This window comes from Aphelocoma coerulescens, chromosome 11 (assembly GCF_041296385.1).
Source record: "Aphelocoma coerulescens isolate FSJ_1873_10779 chromosome 11, UR_Acoe_1.0, whole genome shotgun sequence".
NCBI lineage: Eukaryota > Metazoa > Chordata > Aves > Passeriformes > Corvidae > Aphelocoma > Aphelocoma coerulescens.
The window spans coordinates 12721580-12745000 of record NC_091025.1 but is presented as its reverse complement, the minus strand read 5'-3'; the positions used below and the strand labels follow the sequence as shown (position 1 = coordinate 12745000).

Genomic DNA, 23421 nt, shown 5'->3' with positions numbered 1-23421 from the left:
TCACATTTTCACATGTGACTTGTCAAAAGTATCATAAAGAAGGCTTTATTCACAGTAAGGCAAAATAGATGTTAATTGTTTATACTGTTGCAGTAATGGATAATTGTCACAGAAGCAGCTTCTTACCTGAAATAAATCCACCAAAAAATGTGTTTAAATTCTACTAATGGAAATCCATTTGACCAGATGGTAGGGATTCCCATAAATGCCTGGCCAGTTATATTTCCAGGAAGGATGGCTTTTTCCCACTACAGCTGGGATCAGAAATCCCTGATGCCAAGAAGTATGTTAGTGGAGTCTTGCATTCAGGCTGCAGGATCCTGCTAAGGCAGCTCTATTGTCTTGGGAATCCAAGCTAATACATTTTTATGTGATAGTACCATATAGTCACAGGACATCATTTAAGACCAGCTTTGGCATCTCTAGCATGGGCTGTGTTCCTTGTTCAAGGGCTGTTTTGCAGTAAGGTAACTAACCATACTTTTTTTGAAAAGCAGAGATAGGGATCCTAGGAGTCTTTGTTTCTCTCACTCTTTGCTTTGTCCTTTTGCTGTTGCAGGTCACATATAATAGAGATGTGCTTCCTATTGAGTGTTGTTGCAAGGAGCTCTCCTCTAGCTCAGGGTTCAAGTCAGAAGCTGTGGACCCATGGATCCTTACTTCTCTGGAGTGATGGCATTTAGTATGTTCCCAGTGTTGGGATTTAAATGAAGAACACAGAAAAAGATCCTACATCTCAGCAGAGGCTGGAGATAAAAATGACATAATAAAATTTTTTGCCAGGATGATTTTTGGTCTTGTATTCTCTAAATGAGAACACCTGGTCTTGCTGTTGCAGAAGTGCTGGTTTGTGCTCAGGAGCACTTCTACTGCAGAACAGATGTCAGAATTTGACTTCTGTGAATCACCACTGACTGCAGCATTTTGAGGCTGTGTAATCTGAGCTCCAAGTTTTGATATTCAATCATGAAGTGAAGCTTGGACAAACTACTGAAATGTCTGTGGTGTACAGTAGAACACAATGTAGAACTCCTACCCAGTCTGAATGAATTAGCCTTACTGAGCAAAGAGGTGTGTTGGTTAATCATAATCCTGTGTCAACAGCTCAACATCTTTTGGAACTGGAGTAGGCATCTCCACACAGTGCTGTGTTGTACCATGTGGGTGTACCAACTCCAGGCAATCTTGCCTCGGAAGTATTTTGGTACTCTCTGTTCCAAATACACAAAAGTATGTCATATGTGACTACTGAGGACACTGAAATTAACCCTCATTATGGATAACACCCAAAGAGCTGCTGCTTTTGTCAAACATGTCCATTATAGTTTTCCCAGCATCTTGATTCAGGCACTGTTAGTATTGTAAATACTGATTATATGATTGGCTTCGCTAAGAGCTGACCAGGTCATGTGATTTGTCTGGTTTGTGTTTTCATTTCCTTTCATTCTTTGTGGAGGTGAAATGAAATCTGCCCAGTCCAGCTGTTGATATGTCAGTTAGCTGAGTAAGGAGGCATATTTCCCCTCATATGATGTAAATGTTAATTCAAAAACATTTCCAGATTCTGATGCATTCTGTAACATTCTCAGTGGCATTAGATATGTTAAAGATTTTAACAGTTTGACCGAATAACATGTGTAAGTCTTCTAAATCACATCTGTGTGACAACTGAGGGTTTGTTCCTTTGTCAGTAGTGCCAGATTTGGTGCAATGGTCTGGATCGTATGGCAGGTTCCTAGTTGTTGGACCACTTTTCCAAAAATCACTGCTGATGTATTCATGAAGTCTATCTTTTAGACAATGAGAATGAGACTGATTGTTAGAAAGTGCCATCTTAAAAATACACATTTGGCTTATCTCTGTATTTCTTCTTTGAATTAAATCAGCTGCATCAGCATGGTTCTTGCCCCTTCCTCACTGTCTCTTTTAACTCTGGTGTTTAAAAACTGTTTTGGTCTGCTTTGCTGTTGTGCAGCTTCTTGGGGTTGAAAATGGATCTTTTTTTTACCCCTGGCATCTTCCCCATCAGGTGTCTTAAGGTTGTTTGCTGATTTAGCTGCTCTGTATTGTGGCTCACACCCTCATCACCAGTACAGAATCCCTCCTGCTGGAGTAAGGAGAGGAGTCAAGTGAAGGAAACACAGAGGTGATTCTTTACTGGAACAGCAGATGTAGGTGCTTTTCAACTTTTAGACAGGATATACTTAGGGTATACAAACAGGGACACTGACTGAAAGTCAACCATCTTTCCTATTACTGATAAAAGGTTTCCATTTAGTTACTTGTGTGTTTTATTGCTATGCAGAGATGGCTGTTTTTCCCTCCTAAATGCTGTAGACACCCCATTTCCTTGATCTATGAGGTATTAATTGGCTCTATCTTTTATGATTTTAGATAATTTCTTCTGATTTTGTTTTCGCTTTTCTCTCTCTCAATGTATTTTGTGGTCTTGCCTCTCTTTTTTGTCATGGAAGCCAAACTAAGGGGAACTTTGCCTAGAAATTTGCCTCAGAAGCACCTCCTTTGTTTCACCAGGGCTGTCTCCAAGACCCTACAGTATTCTTGTCAGCTATGTGCTTCCTTTGTTTGTCAAATCTTTTTATCTGAAACAAAAATCTTTAATGTTTTCTAAGATACCATTTTTGATGTTTTGCTTTGGAGTTGTAAAATTGCCATGTTTAATATTTATAGGTTCATGAATTAATTAGTTGGGAAATGCTGTATAAGGATTAGTGCACTTATTAGGAAGAGGAGACACACGAGGTTCTCCCTCCCAAGGATGTGTTTTGTTTAAGTGCATACTTGCCATGGAACATGCCGGTTTGAGTTTGCCACTAGGTATTGTGGCACATGGATTTCAGCTTCTCCTGTGAAATGAACTCAGATTTTCTTTGAATTCTTATGCAGAAAGAGAAACATTTTCACCCTCAAATTATGTCATCTTCAGTGACTGCATCACTAATGACAGCTCTTGTCAGACTTTTGGCCTCAACTCCACTATTGCCCACACAGAAAATCTGTGACCTGTTTTTGAACTTGACTGAATTTGGGGGTAGCATACTCAGTGGGGTTCATGGTTTGGTTCCACATTAACTCAGGCTGTAAGCTGAGTTTCCATTTTGGTGTGAAAACCCCTTATCATTGAAGTTGTGGTTTAGTAAATGCAACAAAATCTAAATCTAATACTGTCACTTAAATCTGCCTTTAAAATGAAGTAAACATGAAACAGTTCTGCACCTGCTCTGTCCCCTTCTAAAATGTAGGAGTGGGAGGAGGCCTGGAGTGTTGTAGCTATCAGAAGTTATGCTGAGGTCCAAACATCTGACATGGGCTGCAAATAAAATGAGACAAGTTAGATGGCATGTGAGGTGCTAAGAACTAGCAGTTCCACTTACTTGGAGTTCAAGTTTTGGGTTTGTTTCTCTTTAATATCAGTGCCATATAATTTTGCATCTATAAGGTAAAATGAATGTCTCCCACTGAGATCCGAGCACTCTGTGTATTCTTTTTCCACTTGAAACATTAACATTGCTTTGCTCATCTGTAAAATGGGGCCAGTAAGCTTGTATACTTAAAAAGCATGTTATGAACATTAATGTTTATATGTTATGCAAATTTAAACTCCTCAGTTTGTTTCTGAATATGAATTTAACACGCATACTCTTCTGGATGTGATTTGTCTTTGTGTCTTTTATAAGGTTTAGGACAGAGTCGTAATGAATTTTAAATAGTAGAAAACACTCTTTCAAATCACCAAATCTGTCTTTTTGCAGATACTTTATTTTGCCTGTCCCTTTTGACTTTGTCCTTCTAATTTGTTTTATTAGTTGCAATAACTATTAGATCAAAAGAGACTTTGATTACCATTTGTTAAATCTGTACTACACTAGAAAATCTCGGAGTTTTCTGTGCACCCACTCATGTTCAAGTGCTGACTGTACTTATCTCTAACTGCAGGATCTTCTCTGCATTATGAAGTATCTAGGCTTGATTCTGGCCATTAGCTCAGGCTGAGAGCTGGCTCTCTACCAGCTGTTTTAGAGAGCTTCAGTGCATTATTTGGGTTGGGTTTTTTTTGTTTAATGGTCTGATTTTCCATAACAATGATGAAATTTCAGTTCATTTTACAATTAAATTTTTTTCCTAAGTTATAACCCACAAGAAATGAGCATCTCTAAGTTTCTTCACAAAAATCCCCAAAGTAAGTCATACCTAGTATCTTTTAGTCCCTTACTGACAAAGTTTCAAGCAAAAACAATAACTTGGCTTTGACCTTCCTCTCTTCAAAAAGGAAGTTACTTCTGAGCAGCAACATCAAAAAGAATAAATAATTGTTTTTCTTTTTGTTGTTATGATATGGATCATCTGAGCAGTTAGTGGTAAGCAAGCCGTCTTTGATTTGTTTCAGACGCCCTAGTGCTTCGTCCTCTATTTATGTCAGCATGTTCCTGTTCCCACACCAGGAAAGTAGAATCCCTTGATTAAATTCATATTTGTTTTAATCTTTCCCTGTGTCTGATCTCAAGCTCAAAGATTCTAATGAAAAAAGTAGTGTATCCTGCTGGGAAGAGTGCTGATGTCAGACTTTAGTCTGTTTGTTCTGTTCTAACCTGATAATGCTGGAAATGCTCAGAACCCAAAAGCTCAACTCCAGCAGATTCTTAAGACAAAGATATTTTGATATTTCATAGAGTTATAAGCAAGGCTTTTTATTTGTAGAGCTAAATAAAAACAAAGAAAAAAAACCAAAACCTTTTCAACAAATATTTGAGAGAGCAATTGACCACAACAGTGAGTTTAATTAATCTGACCTCTATTTTCTTTATGTAAAGCAGGATTTTCCAAGTTCTACACTAAATCAATGAGAATAAGGAATACTAATAGGTGTTTAATTATGTTTATCTTTTGTAAGCTATATTAAGAAAGATTTACAATCATTTTCTCACTCATTTTCATAAGCAGAAATAAGCTCAGATGCATTATACCCCGTGCAATGACTGAAAGACTGTTTTTTTCTAAAACAACAAAACCTAAGGCATAGCCAGATGCTCTCTTCTAGCTGGAGAGCTTTGAGATGTTCCTGTCATTTTTCCCTCCCCCCAACCTTCCCCATGCTTTCTCTCCAGCTGCCTCTCTGCTGGAGGTTTCTGCCCTAGAATTCCTGCAGGTGGAACAGAATGTGTGTGGTCATCATCTGCTCTAGTGTAAAGTCGGCAAACTTAGCTAAATTCTTCTCCTCAGTGGTTAAAACTAACCTGACTTATCTAAGCAGCTGAAGGGGACATGCATGTCTCATTCTGCTGGCAGAGACATCCTAACAGTAGTTTCTTTTGGTAATACACATTTGCAAATTGAGTTGGCATTGCAGAAAAACTTACACAGAAACTTACATAGATGATGAAGGCTGCCATGTGCCTTGGTTTATAAGCTGGCAGTGCTCAGCACTTTCAAGGAGACATTCAGTGCCTTGGAGAGGTCTGAATTCGTGACGAGATTTTTTTTTCTCTAAATGAATTGTACCAACATATGTGACATAGCAGGCCTTGGTTTTACCTATGAGCTGCTATGATACTTCCTTCTCTTCAGCAATCCATATCGTAAGATCTGTGTATCTTGAGACTGGTGAGCATAGGGAATGGTAACATGCACAAAGGCATGGTGAAGTCTAATTCCCTCATCCAGAATGAGTTATTCAGAAATAGTTAAAAGACATTTTCTGAACCATTAGGTGGCATTTGAGTTTTTTACTTTAACCCAGAATCTCTAGCCTATATGGTTGTTTTGTGAGGGACTGGGGCAGATGAAGGTGGAAGGGAGTAGTTTCTTTCTTTATAATACAACATTGGAGTCAATATGAAAAAAAAATAGAAGCACTTTCATATGCTGACAGAAACATGCCCCAAGATATGAACTGCAGGATACAACACTGCATGTGTTTCTTCTAATGGTCAAGTGTTTTATTGATGAAAATGGGAGCATCTAGGTACTTAACTGTTTGAATTCCTTGTTACGTTTTTGAGCATCTCAGTGTGGACTATACAAATCCCATCATAAACATCCATCTTTCAACTTGTCATGTTTTTATTGGCAAACCAAATGTGATGTGATGGTGCAAATCTGTTGAGTCTGTGGTTACTCAGTGTCGAGAGCCACCCAACAGCAGTGACTGTAATTATGGATGGGAGGGAGGTCTTTCCCTGCTGTAGGACAGCTGCTGAATGTCCTGAAGGGCTATGAGGAGCATATGTGCAATACACCCATTTGTACTTGCAACCTTGTCTAGTTGATGTGCAGACTCTGGTCCAGTCTTTCTTTTTTGGATCCTGGCCAATATTTGCTTGGGCTAGCTATTTTTGGTTGTTTAGTTGAGTGATTTTAAGTAATTTTACCAAAGAGATTTCATATAAATAGGCAGAACTATACATGCAGCTGCAAAGCATACAAAAGCTATACTGACCCCTCAAGACTAACAGAAATCCGATACTTAATCTGAGTATAGACCTACAGTTGCCATTGTCAAAAATGTCAAAGTACTGCTCAATAAGGAAATATTTAGAAAGGGTCTTTTGCAAAACTGTTTTAGAAGTGGTTGCACATAGAAAAACAAAATTATACTTTTAAGGAAGTTCTAGGTATTGAATAATAATTTTCATGAATCCCAGATATAAAAAGTAATGGTTGATGATTTTTGAGATTGTGATTATTGGATTAATTATTTCTCTCTTTTATTTTAGCTCACTATGGAATTTTATTTTTGTTTTGCTGCAATCTACCCAGATGGTTTTCTGTCCTCACTTGTCCCGGTTTTATTTTGGCAACACTGTAGACACTATATCCTCTGTAGAGAAACACCAACCTTGGCAATGTTCCTGACAGTCTTTTATCTCTCCCTATCCATATGGTACTATATTTATTGCCTAAAGTGTATTGTTTACTTCTAATAATTAAGCAATAAAATGAACAAGTTGTAAAATATCTTCATATATTATTTGTCTATTCATTGCTTATATGCAGTTTTAGTATGGGATCATTATAAAATGTATGGTGAAATTTACTTCATTTGAAAGAGACCAGTGATAAAAGATGTAACAGATTTCACCCTAACAAATATCTCAGTTTGATTATTGTTCATGGACCAGGCCTTTACACATGAGCGAAATGATAGTTTCTTAACAAAATTGTTTTGAGTCTTTACTGTTTAATGGTTTTTAGGAACTACCACCCCATCCTCCCCCAGTAGTGTTGGATGTTGTCATTGTCTATTTATTGCTGCAGCTTGGATTATTTGATCGACTGATATATGCAAACATGGAAAATCTCTGCTCTTATTAATGTTTTCAAATCTAAAGCCATAGCTATATTGATTTGTTCTGATAAACATCTTAAAAGCCTTTGTTCTTATATTATGCATGTCATGCACAGAACTCTGCGTGTCATTCACAGAGCAAGCATGCAGCTTCTTGTTCTGTGATTCTGTTTTGTCTTGAACAGTCTAGATTATGGATTGAATTCTGAATTTTATGAGAACCAGATAGGAATCTGTCCATAAATATCCTTTGAATGTTGATAGATCTTCAGTTCTCCTGCCACCAATGAAGGAGACAGATTCTTCCCTAAATGGTGGAGCTGACTGGAAAAAGTCTTGACATGAGCCTGTATAAAGAATCATGGGATACAGATTTTTGTCAGAAATTCCATCATAAAAGGGAAATCTCCCTTTAAAAAAAATTTTGTTAAAATAAAGTTATTTCCACAACAGGAGAGTTTTGCAAAACCATCAGTTTGCAACAAAATAAAAATATTTACTACAATTTTTTTAGCCATCTCTAACTTTGATGTGTTTTGAACATTCATTTTGTACAGCTATTTGTCTAAGCAAAGATATGACAACTGTTATTAAATAATACATCATTACATTGTATTTTGGAACATTTATATACTGGTATGGTGGGATGATCTATGACTTTTTCAAGGGTGTCTCTTGAGGCAGCCGACTCTCGCTATGACAGCTAAAATTGCATTTGCTACAAGAGAGGAAAAAAAAAAGGCTGAAGCAACTCCACAACTGAAACTTTTACTGGATTCCCAACATAAAAATCTGAAATACAATCACAAAAGCTGTTAAGCTTCTGCTTTAACTAACCATTATAACATGAGGAATGATTCCTGCCACAACTTCTCATTGCAATGCACTGAAAACAGAGAGCCTATTCCTGTAATGTCAGAGCGATTGAATTAATCCAGTTATGTGGCTTTGCTAGGCTTGCTATTTTTGTTTCACTAAGTTTTCAATCTATTTTTGTCCATTTCTTTGTATGTGAATTATGTAGGAAGAGAAGGAAGCTGCTCTCATCTTTAATTCCCAATGCCTCCTTTTGATTGAAAAACGATGTATTTTGAGAGTAATGAAACATATGAAATTGATTTTTTTTTTTGGTTGGTAAGCAGACATCATCACACAATAACTTTGGTATGAGAAAAATATTTGAAAAATTATCTTATTTCCTGTCCTCAGCCCCCTTCTATGTACATAGTCTTGAAAAACAGAGCATGGAATGTAGATTCTGACAAGCAGAACTGCTATACAGGCCTGAAGACAATACTCAGTTTAAAAAACATGGGAAAGAAAATGAAAAACTACTTGGCGTAATTGAAGAGCTAGAAAGTGATGTTTTACATCAGTCATGTCTATATCTACAGGAGACACATTTCTCCAGTGGAGATTGCAGGCTAGATTTCCAAACGGGATCATGAAAAGTATGTGCAGAAGCACTCTTAAGAAGTAACAGAATTTATGCATGTACCTCCCACTCACTGCTTTGAAAATCTGACCTCACAAGTAGAAATGCTAAACTGTGTTAAAAATGTGTGGCTGGTAGGAATATAACTGATCTCTGAAAAGGCCCACATTAGAGTCCAGGCATAGTTTATTTTTCTGCTTTACTGTCAAAATGCAGGAGATTTTGTGAAGTCATGGAGACTTGTAAAGCTTGAACACTTTCCTGTTCCCAACGTAAAGTGCATTTATAAACCAGAGGATTTTACTGAATGACTTCTCCTCTGAGCTGAAGCTTATTCTATAGGTAAAGCTGTACCTTCATTTCTGCGTATGCATATACCTTAAATAATGAACTATTTAGACTTAATAGTGGCTTAAGCAAGTCATTGCTCGCCTTATAAAAGAACCAGAGTTCTTTTTCAACCTACCTGGTTCTAACCTCCCACCCTTTCTTTTTGCAATGTGTTTGTCTGCTGAAGTAGTTACTATCAAATATTTGTTTTCCATTAGGTCATAACAGAATGTAACAAGCCTCTAACTTCTGTGTTAGCCCAGGTAGTTTGAGTTCCACAATTATTTCTCCATGAGCCACTATTTTATCAATAGCTCTGAGCTGTTCATAATTGTGCTGTAGGTGCTGGTACCAGACACAGTGTTTCTGCAGAGTCCAACAATGTTCAATGTAAAGGTAACAAAATGTATTTATTTTTACTCCATCAATATAAGATTCTAATTTTCTATGTGTTTTCATTAGTTGGCCAATATCAGATGACTATTCAGTCTAAATTCCTCTAAGACTTTTCTAGAAAACCATCCTACTCTGTTTGGCCTGTAAAAAAAGTCTGTTTTCTGACTATGCAATTTTTCTTTAGACATTACTGGAAGGAATGTTGTGGGGATTTTTTTGTATTTGCATAAAAAAGGCAGAAAAAGTGGTGAACTGAATATAAATAGTTCATGATGTGATTTAGGATTTATGTCAAAATGTATGTATCATATGTAGTTAATGTAGTTCTATATGTCAATCTCTGTTTTAGCAAACCAGTGTCACTATATGAAAACACTGACACTTTCTGTAGTATTCAGACCTTCTACGTGGTCTCACACACGTAGTATTTGACCATCAGTGTCAGTTTGGATTTTTAGTAGTGTTTTGACTTTATCTCACTTTAATTTGTTGTTTAACTTTCTCACCTGCAATTGTAACTGAAGTTGATTTAGTCTGGACAGAAACGCATTTGGATTGCCTATGTGACCTAAACTTATGTCTCATTAACAAATAATAGCTTTTTAAATGTTTCTAGTTTCATTGTTTCTAGTTGTATGACTAATATACCAGCACTTTAGAAGTTTTATTTCTATCTCTTGGCCCTCAGCTTATGGGTGACTTGAGCAAGTTGCTGGCCTGCTCTGTGCATCTATTTTTCTTTCTTGCCTCTCTTGCATATCTGTTTAGATGACAAGTTTTGTGAGGCAGGACTGTTTCACAACATGTACCGGTCAACTGCGTAGTGGTATGGGGTGTCTTAATAACTGCTGTAATGTGAACAATAACTTTTAGGATTTTCTTTTGTGTCCTGGGTATTTTGTGCATTTTCACTCCTGATATTTGTCTATTGCCACAGCTCTTCAGACACAGGCTTTGTCTGATCAAACTGTCCCCTTCCAGCTGAGTAGGCCCTCTTAAGCTTTCAGGTTGTTGCAACATCCGCTAGTTTGGAGAATCAAAGGACCCCTATACTTGGGGGCAGTCATGCACATAAATGCATATACAAAGACACGGAAATATTTCTCTATGTCTAGCCTAATTCACTTCCTAATTGCTCCAACAAATTAGTTTCTCTAGCTGAATGCAGAGTTTAGCAGATTTTACCCTGGTACGCTGTGTGGAGGTAGCCATCATTGTTGCTGGATCAGTCCTTTAGAGTCATTAGGGTGTCCATTGTCTGGAGAGAGTATCTGCAGAGAGGAGCCAGCAAAAGACTCTTATCAGTTCAGATACCAGAAGGCATCAAATACAGGTGCTTCAGTTCATATAATAACTGCAAAGCATGGTCCATTTTGGTGAGCTTCCTCTGCTTTATGATTTACTGGCTTTTTCCCCCCTCTGCTAATCTTGCCAACATTCCACATTTCTCCTGATAATTCATTTAAACTGTCTATAGCACATCATTCTCTTTCTTCAGTGTGTCTTTTTGCTTTTGTTTCTTTTAGCCACTCCTTCAATTCACCTGCCTTCCTTGCCCCACAGCAAAAACCCTCAGACCCTTACCAAAAGGGCTGTGTGCTCAATAGCAGGTGTATTGTTAAACCTCTCTCCCCATCCTTTGACTGTCCTGCCTATTTAACTTGTAAGCTGTTTGAGGCAGCAGCTATTTTATGACAAGGTTTTGGCACAGAACCTGGAAGAACAGGACTATTACTGGGCAGGTCCCTAGGCACTGAGCAGTGCACTACTTTTCAATACAAATAAATTGGACACACTTCACATTCTTCATCTATTAAATGAAGAGAGTACCAATTGTGTATTTTAAAAGCTTTTTAGGTCTACAGATAAAAAGGCTTTAGAAATGCTAAATATTAATTATTAGTAGTCATTAGCATTCCTGTACCTTTTTATCAGTGATCTCATTTGCACAGTATAACATACTCTTAATGGCTCCTTTTCCTTTTTTATTCAATGGCCCTCCTAACAAAGAATATTTAGGAATGGTAAGTGGATTTATTTGGAATTGCACTGAGATGTATCTGCTTTTTCAATTTAGCTCAGACATTATTTTTCCACATCGCATATGTTCTGCGTCTGGGTTTTGTATGGCTGATGTTACAATGTCAGTGCACCTTAAAATAGGAGGTAATAATAGCAGACTGTGATTGTGAGTGGTCTTCTCCTGTGTAAGAGGCTGTTGAGCTGGGCTCAGCCCACAAAACTGGGGGAAAAAAGATGCAGGACTCAAGAATGAACTGCCCAGTGCTATACGGGCAGTGCAATACATTATGTCCTTCTGAAAAGAAAATTGAAACGTAGACATGGGGTTCTCCCCCCGTTATCATACAACATGGATGGGCTAAATGTTGACCCAGACCCTAAGTTTTCTGTTTCATGCTGGTGGTCTAGCCACATGATTTCATCAATATCCATAGAATGCATGTTTCTCCAAAAAGAACCAAAAAACAAACCTTAAATATGTGGGCTTTGGATGTATAGGTTTAAAGTCCTTAGCTACAGGAGTTTGCTTGCAGTTGTAGGCCCAATTGATTTGTTTAGGTAAATGTAGAATAACTACAGAAAAGCAGCTGCAGGCTCTCCTGTCTGTACTTCCACCTTCTGTTATTAAGCTTGAGGTTGTTTCTTGAGATAAACTGCTGGTGGTAGTGAACTGGAAAGTGAGAAGTTGTGCTGCTGCTTACAGCGGGGACACAATTATTTGGCGAAGTTGAAATTTGCATAATATTTGGTAGCTTAGGCAGAAACTACTTATCTGAAAGATAAATGGAAATTTCTAGAATACCTCTTTCGTTAAGTTTTCGTTAAGTTAACACCCAAGCTTGTTACTAGTGCTAGTTCCTACTGCTGGACCTATTCCTGCTGCTCTTCTGTGCAGTATGGATGGACGTGCACTCATAGCTACTCTCATACCGTTCATCTGAGGATCATCTTCCACCAAGGATTTTAGTGCAGTAGATTAAGACAGAACTGCATTATTTAGTGAATAAACATGAGATAAATATTTTTGGAAAAGGTTTATGCATGAAAATTCTGAAGTCACACTGAAAGATCAGTGTGCTTTCAAGTGGTGCTTAGGAACTTCTGTCACTTAAGCCATTTGATAAAGATGTCTCTTTCTAAATTCCTTGTTCACTTCTATGTCAGTCTGTATGCATGGCTCTTGGTGTTACAGACCTCATTCATTATCAGGCATCTTGTGTTGCTAACCAAGAAGTGTTCGTGGGGATGTATGTTGTCTGTATCTGTCTTAAATTTGTGCTGGAAAAGATACCCAGAAAGCAATAGACTGCTTGCTTGGTTTTATACATTCATATTGCAGGGCACCTCCTTTCCCCTGAAGTATGTGAATGTTCTCTGTCTATTATTTGTGATCAACACAGAAGTTTTTAATCTTTTTCAAAGTGTAAACTATCTTTCAAAGAGTTCTTGAAAAGAAGAGTTTCTTGAAAGTTCATTTTATAAACCCAGATCAAATAGTCCTGACATTTTCTAGCTAGATGTTTAAAGGCATAGTACAGACGCAAAGCCATTTTTCAGTGGGTGATTTGCTGTAGATAAAGGGCTAACCTGCATCTATCATTATAAACACAAGGAGTCCAGCGTATGTCAGCAATGTCCTGGAGAGAAACATCACTTAAATGTTAATCCATTGCTTAAACTTTTGTGCCTTCTTATTTTTTCATGAAAGTAGGACTTGATATCAACTGAATTCCTCAGTTGCTTTTTTAAAATTTTGCCAAAACATAAAACTGCTTATGTTAATTTTTGAGTTTAGCCTAAGACATCCTCATAATAATCTTCAAAGTGCTTACTCAACAAATACGCTGAAATCAAATTGGCAAATTCAAATCCAGGATTGAATCAAATTAAAAATGGAAGTTTTGTGTACCTTTGCACACAGACTATTCAAATGGATATATGTGCTGGTTGGTAAAAAGGATACACGAATCAAGGCTCATTGTCATGGTAGAGGTACATTGACTGCTCATCCCTATTGGATTTCACTGTATTTTACCTAAAAACATTTAGTTGATTTAAAGTCTGATAATTGTAATCTAAAATTGTTAAACTCATTTACTGAATCAATAGGTAAATCTCAGTTCTCCTTTAAATACTTGCAACAGGATATCTCATGCACTTATCAGGGGAGAAAATATTTTAGTAATTGTTTTTTCTTGCACGCGAGTGTGTCGGAAACTTGGGCTGTTCCAGCATTTTCAAAGGAGGTGAACTTGGGCAGTACTTCTTGGACTAAAACCATGCTGTATAGTCAGACCTTTAAAATTCTTAAGGCTTTGACTAGTTGGGATGCTATTCTGAAAGAGCTGTCAAAGTTATGTGACAGTCTTTTATGTATAGAGAATTGGATTCTAAGTAATAATTTTTGCATACCATCAGAAAAGAGAAGGGCAACTATTTCATGCCCTTATCTGGCTGGGCACCAGAAGGCCAATCACTGTGTCTGGCAGAGCAATACTGTATGTATTGTTTTGGAGTGACATAACATCACTGTAACACCTTATTACCTCAGGAGCTGTATAACTGAGTGTTCGCATCCAGCTTTTACTGTCCACTGAGCCCTTGAATCCAGCTAAGATTGCTTGACTAGTTAGTATTTTATGGTGTTACTTCCTAAGGATCTGTTAGCTTAATTATCACATTATGTCCTGAGAGATAAGGACACATTATTTGCAGTCACACTCGTGGCTGATTTGGTTGTGGCTCACAGTTATCACATTGTTAAATCAGAATCTTTGGAACATTCATGATCCTGTGGCCTGAATATTTCAGTCGCTTAACTAGCCTAGATAAGTTGCTCTTTTATATAATAGCCCATATATTTTACATACTGCTCTGTTGAAAATATTTTCCAAACTGGTTAATTTATGCATCACATTCTTAAATGCTAGAGGGAGATAAATATTATTGTCCTGGGTGTGCTAACAGGAAAAAGAGCAGCAGAGGTATTTTGCTAATGGCTGCATCAGAAATTTGAGATGTATCAAAGGGCACGTCTGCTGTAGTGATTGCTGTATGTGCAGAGATACCTGTGCTCGCTGCAAATGGGACAGTTCAAGCCCCACAACCTATTGGAATGAGAGTGTTAAATCTGCTCCAGCTCCTCTGTGGTTAATGGCATTGCACTGTTAAGTAAGTGCTGCTAATCGGTTGTGTACTATTCTATCAGTGTGCTGCACTAACAGGGATGAAATGATTATTTTTATTGCTGGGATCAATTATCTGGTGCAGGTGTGACTGACACCATTATTTCCCCAGTGGAATGTTCTGTAAAGATTAATTCAGTTTTTTTTGTTGTTTTTTTAAAAATAATTTTATAGTGAACCCTAGAAAGAAACACAGCAATTCAGGGATTACACAAGAAATTATCTTGCTGTCACACGTACAGCCACAGTCTAACCCAAGTTTTGATACGATAATGTCCACTAAATGAGGCAGTGTTCTTGTGGAAAAAGGGTAAATGTGAGCATGTAATTAAATACATGCAATGTGAAAACTGATATGCACAAAATTATTAAATTGAAACTATGCTGAAATTAACATTTTAACTCTTTATCTGACTTAGAATAACTATCATATACTTTTCCTTGTAGATAATAGCTGTAATTACATTAATCAATAAACAGATCTCACCACAGTATTTATCTGGTTTGTCCTTGGCAACAAAATGAAAAGAGTTGAGAGAAACCTCATATCCTTTCATTTAGTAAATAAAAGCTTGTGTTGAATATATTGTTCCTTTAGAGCAGACACACAACTCTTTAGCATTAGACTTCCAGTTGCATGTGGTGTAGCTAATGGACACTTAGATTTGATAGTATAACATCCATGAAAATAGCTTTGTGGTTGCAAAAATAACAGGAAACAAGTTAAATAGAATAACAGTTAAGACTTTGAAAACAAATAGAAATGTATTGACAGGATGGGCTAAGGAATGGAAATTAGGTATGTTGCTTTTCACTTCAAATTATGAATTGGAACTAATGTAGGTTGGCTGCATTAGTGAGAGCCTTGCTGTGGAGTAAATGAGCTTTTTTGCCTGAACTTAAGAATATACTTTCTAATTGTTGATATTGTCAAAGAAGTTTGGAAAATTTGAAAATGTCTTCCTTTAAAAAATAACTTCAAGCAGAAATTACCTTGAGGATTACCCTGGGATTCTTAATTCTCTGTGATATTTATAAGAAGAAACAAAAAGAAAATTTTGAACTGAACATCATTCCTGCTCAAAATTAATGTGGTAAAGGCTTCATTTAAACAGCAGTGAAAACAACTCTGGTATCACCTGAAAAAAAGAAGAAAATAAGCTTATACAGTTTTGCTGAATGATAGTTTTTTCATGTTGTGATCTGAGACAGAATTGCCATTTTTTTTTCTTTTGGTCCAGACCTGACAGATGCTGGTAGAGAAGTTACCATCTGTGTGGTCTGAGTGACAGATAATGTAGTGAAATAAAAAGCAAGGACGGAGAGATGTTCAGACAGTGAAGTCTATTAAGACTGCTGAATTACTAAAGCACCAATATTTGATCTGTTTAAGAGTTTCACTGCCAGGCTTTGGGAAACACATGTATGATATACCTGGAAAAGTCCAATTACTACCAGCAATTTATGTGAAAAGTAGAAAAAGGGAAAAGATACAGAGTGAATTTCTGCCAGTATTTTGGTCTGGTTAGAGCAAACCTCAGAGTTTCCAGATAGACTTGGGTTTGCAAGATTACCTAGTGTCCCTGAGTGTGTGTCTGAGGGACTGAGTCTGTGTGTGCAGCCAGCAAAGCACTCTGTGCCATTAGGGGAAGGAGAGAGCTGCTCAAGTGGTTTTCTGTTCTCCCCCCACTCCCCTGCTTTTATTGGCCTAGATGAATGTTACAAAGAGGAAACCAGATGTGAGACAGGGATGACTTGAAAGGACAGGTAATTAATATCATCTGCCTTAGCTTTCTTATCTTGATGGGCTGATGTTTACAATGCTGACCCCAGGGTGGGGGAAAGCACAACCCCCTTAATCTGAAATGAGAACAGTCCAAAGGCTTTCGAGCCTCAGAGAGCTCCGCTCCTCCTGTAAAGTGCAAACAGTTTGATTTCTGTGTGTGTGTGTGCATATGAACACTGTCTTGCAACAGTCTATTCCAACAGCAAGCTCTTTTAACTTCCTTTTCACTAAGTAAAAGCATTAGTGCTATTTTCATGTTGGATGTTTCTTTCTCTTTTTAGTTTTCTTTTGCTTTCAATTTGTTTTGCAATGAATTCATGCTAAGTGACCAAGAATTCGATGGGGGGGAGGGGAGGACAAACCTGCAAAAACCAGCAGCATTTCCAATAGTTGATATCTCTCAAGAAAAAAAAAAATCGCCTTTTGCACTTAATTATTTCTGACATTTTGTCCATCATGTTGTAATGAGCTTCTTCAGAGGAACTAAAAACAACTTGTCTCTTTGAAAGTAGAGATGCAACTATTTTTTGTGTGTTTGTTATCAAAACACAAGCTGTTTTTCCTTCCTCAAAGGACGCCTCGCCGTACAATGGAAGAAACATCAAGAATTAATTTAGACAGCATCAAGTTCACATGAAAGAAAATACATTTCTTTAAAAAGATTTTTTTTTATGGGAAAGAAAAGATGTAAGGGTTTAGCAATCTAACTCTTTTCCACTGTGTGCTACTTTCTTGGCATAGATGTAATAGTAAGGAACTGAATGGCAGATTTCATGATAACAGTCTAATTGTGAACAAGGGGCTTGAATTAAGTTAAGTCATTTGGGAGGTCTTTGATAATTCCATATATTAGCAGGACCTGGTACATTTTCTGGTTCCCTACACATTTCAGAATGTGTATCTGACTTTGATCATTTTACTGTGTTGAGCATAAATCACAGACTAATTTACTATTTGCTTTGAGTGGCTTTTTATGTCTTTGACAGTTTTTCAGAATCAGCAATAGAGTTTCTTTTCTAATCCAGTGTACTGGAAAACAATGCCATTTCCAGTTGCAGCGACTGAAGTAGGACCACTAAAAATGTGGGATGGAGGCCCCTGATTGGCAGGGTATTTAGAAGATTTCAGAATATCAACTCATTGGTCATGGGACATAGCTATATGCATGCAGATGCAATGATTGGGAATATTTTCATAAATAGGTTGTAATAGCAATTTTTGTTTATTAAGCCACAAGGTTGTGGGTGGTCTCCACAATTTTCTAAGCCAGAGATTTCAAAAAACCCACCACTATATTTCTTTATATGGTTTGCTTTCATTTTTTTCTCAGCCTAGATTCTAATATATTTTGATAAACAAGAATTTTAGTTACAAGTTTACATTTTGTTCTTCTAGTTTATGGCTTAACTGAGTTTACTACATAGATGTGGTAAAACATCTATGAGGGTGAAATGATGTAAAACAAATTTGTGTAGTGAACTTGTGCTGATACCGTGTCAGAAGTGCAGGCTTGCATTGTTTAAATGCAGTCAGCCATTTCACATCCTCTCAGAAATGTTCCCACTTAGATTGCCTTCACTCTGAACCGTTATTTACTTATAGGTATTTTTCATTAAATGAGGAATGAATTGCTCAAAGTAAGAAGTGAAAAAAGAAGCCCAACAACCCCCCCATACTCCTTTCTTCACCAGTGTGTTAGCAAAAGGACCTAGTTATTATTGTATAAAGCGCTTGTTTGCCAAGAAAAGCTTTGTATTCCAAGCTTGTTTGCCTTATTATTGTCTTGATCCTTTATAATAATTATCTTCTTTATGCAATTGTTGTATTTACAGAATTTGCCTTTAAGATTTCAGCAAAAGGATGATATCATAACTAAATGTGTCCTAATTAGTGTGACAGTTTATTATTGAATTAGAGCTGGGATGAAATAACAAGCTGACACAGAGGAGTACCAAGCTCGGTTCCTAGTGGAGGTGATCATGTTCACTTATTCAATCAGAATGAAGTTTCTTTCACTTGGGCCATAATATTTAAAGAAATCTAGAGGACTTAAGTGCTTACATTTCAATCAAATTAAGAACTGCCTCAGACAGTCTTCAGCTCCTTTAGATTTTGAGCAGCCCAGCCATTTTTTTCAGCTCTGCGGGTGAATCCTCATAGGCAGCACACTTCTGCATTCATCTGGCATGGAGCAGATTGAGAGCATAAAGATGAAGAGATGGTAAAGCCTGCTTTAGTCAATGAAAGTAATATGTTAGGTCTGAGCTTAATGCTGCATTAAATCATCTTGGTCTGAATAGTTACCTAAGTTATTTCATTTTCATGGAAGTCTTGGAAGGAGGCAATGAGTAGGCAAAACCTCTATTTATAAAGGCAATAAGGACTCTATTTTCAAAGGTGTTGACGTATTTAAGGTTGTAAATGGAACTCCAGAGAGTAAACCAGATTCAAGATGGTTAGCTACCTAATTCATATGGAATTCTTTGGGAATTTATGTAAATGGGAAAGAGTTTGATGGGATACTTAACCTCTGATGGAAACCTACTTAGAAATTTAGTATGCTTTGGAAAGTGTATGGACAACATTGACATCTTAAGCAAAACATGTGAGAAAGCAGCTGCCAAATATACACTTCGAGATGCATGATTTGATCTGATTATAGAAGGTATAGCTATTTACATGGTTTATTTTACTTTCAAACTGGTTAGAAATTGTGGAAAAAGTAGGACAAAAATTTCATAATGAATAAAATAGTTGCTGAGCCCCCACAAAGAAATGTTTAACTTTCAGTATCTTTGACTATAATAATAATAATAAATGTTTTCTTTTCTTCAAAAGTTACTTTTGGGATGGTTGTCAACCCAACTGACACAAATTTGAAAGTACTTAACTGTCACTGACTGGGGGTTTTTTTACAATAAGAATATCTGATAATAGTAAAAATTCCTCTTTTATATCCTACTTGTGTGTTTTCCCTCTGTAAATATAGCTTGTTAATTAGTTTTATACACCTGATAGTTCATGCATATTGGTTACTTTTTCTCTTTGTAAATCATAACATCATAGATTTTGATGTTTCCTTAATGATTTTCCGTTCATTAAAACTTATGTGATTGAGATTATCTTTTTTTGTTCTTGAATTAAATACTAGGGAAAATATTTTAATCTATTTCTGTGTGAGAGAAATGCAAATTTATGATGATGGTTTGGGTTAAGAAGCTGAAATCTTCAAATATCCCATCTGCATTTATATATTTATTTATAGTTATAAGTAAATAGTTTAGATTTGTTTCCTTCAGTAATATGAGCTGGGTTAATAGAAAGGTATTGTAAAAAGAAGAGGACAGGAGAATATCCATTTAAAAAATTGAGCAGTGCTCCATAGCTCTTAATATAGATTGTTAGAATGGAATATGTGAATGATATTAATCATGTATCCTGTTAAACTTCTTGTTATTAATAGCTAACCACTGCATAGATAGTTTGGGGCTAGAAAGCTGTACAGAGCACACAAATAATTCTTGCATGCAAGATGATTTTTGTTTGGTTTTATTTTTGCATAAACATTCACAGAACGTGTATGCTGAAGGTATGCAACATGAAATTAAAGCTCTAAAAAAATGTTTTTCAGGAAGGTGAAATCAACCAGAATTACATAAACTTGTTCATTAGGATCTGTTTTCAACAAAAACAAGTTTTTACAATTTCCAGATTTTTACTTCCCTGAATTAAACAAATTGATGCCTTAAATTAAGCTTCTGATTCTTCTCTTTGGAAGTCACTGAGGTCTTACAGATGATTTGAGATCTTACCTTTATTATTTCAGCATAGACCAAGTTTAGCAATGAGAACAGTTTTGAGATCTGCTGTCCAGAAGTAAGACTTGAAACAGCACAGAATATTCAAAAATTAAACTTTATTTTTTTTGTAAGGCTCTTTTCCATTGATTTGTCAACACTGCAGTCTGTCTTCTGAACACACAAAGAGAGATTGTCTACTTGAATCTTGATTGAACATTACACTTTTTAACATAGATTGTCTCTGGAGTCCCAAAATTGCCTGGGAAATGCATCTTTCATGGCCAAATGTTGAGCAAAAGAATCTTTGTTTTCTGTAAAAGCACCCCTGAGATCTGTAATATGCTAACAGGAATGGAGAAGCTTTCTTTTTGCTGGTAATAATGCTATCAGCATCTTAATTGCATGAGTGAGGTTTCGAAAAATGTAAATAAATAACACAAGTAATGAATATTTTGAGACTGCTAACCTAGATCTACAGCTGAACTTCAGAAGCAGAGAAAAATCCTGTAAATGGCAGCAGTTAGATGCTTTCTTAATTGGTCACATTAAAATACGCATGCTATCCGAAGTGAATGCTTACTAGGTGGTATGTTTTCACTGGAACTCCCAGGTGCATAGTCCTTGTGTACAGCCAGTCTGATGCTCAGCAAACAAATTTAGCTGTGTATCAGCACTGAATCCTGGTATAGACTTTTTCTGACTCAGTTAGGAACCTGTAATATTTCTTTCTTGGCAAAGAATTATTTCTCGTTCGCTCTTGCCTCCATACGGCTCTTCATCTCTGTGAAGAGATTTGCCTCAAGTCCTAAATACCTGATTTTGGGGTGCCCTTCATTTCAGGCATTTATTCTTTGTATTAATTTTTTTCCTCATATTTGTTTGGCTCTTCACCTTAGTAGGTAGCAGACGGTAAAGCTGGCCTAAAAGCAAAGAACTGTCCCTTCTGAGTCATGAGTGCTCTAGAGTTTGAGGCTGTTCTTCAGTTTATTTCACTGCTTCAGACACAGAGTGATTTCAGCTGATTATCTGTAGATTTTATCATATTTACTGATAAAGTGGTTAAGTGATGAGCTGCTACTTGGGGGTGTGTGTCTGTTCTCTCCTGTGTTTCCTTGCAGCTATTTTTTATCTAGCAGTTCTCTTCCTTATGTATGTTGATGTTCTCTTTCTTATGTATGTTGATGTCACCTCTGCTGAATTTTAGGTTGTTGATATTAGACTTTCACTTTATCAATTTAAATTCTAGCTCTTCTTTCCAAAGATAAACTGACTTGGCATTTCTGTGGTTTTTTATTTTGTGTGTCTTTTTATTTTTCTATCTTGCAAGCAGAATTGAAAATAATCAGTAGAACAAAGCAGGAAGGAGCTAGGCTTCATGGTAACCTTTAGATTGATAAGGTATTGATGATAATTAGCTTTTGGTCATGGTGTTCCTAGAGCATGGGTCTGCAGCTCCTTCCTTTCTTCTAATGTTTGTTGGTTCAGCAGTGATTCTGCAGCCCTCAAGGAGTTTAGTCCTTGCTGTAGTGAAACAATGCAGACTCAGTAGGAGGAATCTGAATCTGGTCATGGGCAGAGCTATTAAAGGTAAATTAGGAATCAGCAGTACAGTCCTACACTTGAAACACTATCCCTGAATCCATTTGTTTGTCTGACATTTATTCTTTGCTCTAAGAGATTTTTCTGGGAAGATTGCTGCCAACATCTGAGTTGTCACAGAAGGAACTCCTGTTTTAGTGCCAGCATCTTCTGTAACCCCACTTTTATGCTCCTAGTAACTTGTTTCTTATCTTTAACAAGAAATGACAGTTACAGTGTTGGGCTGTCCTTGTACCTGTACTACTTATTACCTTGATACTGTTCTTTGGAAGGTAGAAAACAGATCATGTTGACTCCATTGACAATGGGTAGTTCAGGTGAATAATTAATTCAGAAACTAGTGCACATTCAAAGGAAAGGTCTCTTTGTGTCCAAAGAGATGGAAAACCCAGACTGCTCTACTGCTAAGGCAGAGTACTTCTCCCATTAGCAGTGAGGGAACTGACTATACTGAGAGAAAGTAGCTTAAGTCAGTGAGAGAAGACCTGGTGGGGACCTGGCAAAGACTGAGTTCCACAGAGGAAGGGAAAAAGCAGGCTCCACCTGCACAAGTGTCCTTTTTGCTGTGGAATTTTATGGGAACTCATTCAAATAACTCAAGTCTCAAGATCCCCTTAGTCTTGCAATCCTTTTATGCTACATTCTAGTAATGAGCAATAAAGCGGTCTTGCTCAATTTTCCTTCCTCCTTGTTATTGTTTCCTGTCTTACTTTGTATGTGAGTGAAACTATTCACTAGGGAATGATATTCACAACCTTTCCTGAAGGAGTTCACAGAGGGAGTGTTTATAAGAGTCTTTAGTCTAGTAACATTTTTTTCATAATTAAACTAGAATTTTTCAGATTGAAATTCTTGAACTTGAAGATTTTTCTGTACATGAAAAATTTTAAAATAAAACCAGACTTTCTTTTACTTACTCTCACATGTGCTGACTCTCCTGTGCTTTCTCTGATGACTTTTAGCTGTAGTATTTATTAGTGATATAGTGGAGTTCTGTAACATATTTGGAGTACGAAAGCCTGTGTTCAGCAAATTGCTTCAGCTAATACCATATCCAGTTACCTGAATGTTGGAGGTATATTTTGTTGCATTGCCAAAGAAAGCAACTAATAATACTTCTAAGAACTTTAACTGTAGGATATAAAATGTGCGGTGTGTGTCTGTTCTTGGCAATAACTTTAGAGGGAAAACCAGATATTAAGAAACTGGATATAATTTATTCTTTATATGTGCCTGCTGGTTTTTTCAGCACAGGTTTGCAGTTCTTTCATTACAGTGAAATTCCATAATGTTCGTTATGAAGTATTAGTTGTTGCATAATCAAAGAGAACCAAGGTATACTTGAAAGTTCTTGTGGTGTTTTAGATTGTTGCATATAGATATGGCATGTTTCAGTGTACAGAAATGTTATGTTTGGATTGACAATCAAATAAGTTAGAGGTACTGCAGAAAATATTTATGTAGTAAAACAGTGTAAGATTCTGTGTATTGGAGGAACTTTATATATAGCACAATATCACTTAATCTAATATTTATAATTAGTTTTGTTTGCACAGGATCAA

General features: G+C 36.7%; 1 protein-coding gene across 12 annotated transcripts in view; it reads left to right on the top strand.

Moving 5' to 3' along the window:
* NKD1 (NKD inhibitor of WNT signaling pathway 1) overlaps positions 1–23421 on the top strand; it is a 278155-nt gene that overhangs the window by 33894 nt on the left and 220840 nt on the right. For 7 of the 12 annotated variants that reach the window (XM_069026852.1, XM_069026849.1, XM_069026853.1 and 4 more), the window contains one exon: positions 560–2171. The exons of 4 other annotated variants lie outside the window; for them this stretch is intronic. The gene's annotated coding sequence lies outside the window, so the exon portion shown is untranslated. Of the gene's footprint in view, positions 1–559; positions 2172–6734; positions 6907–23421 lie in introns of those variants that run through there. One more of the 12 variants, XR_011154429.1, reaches the window with a different exon arrangement.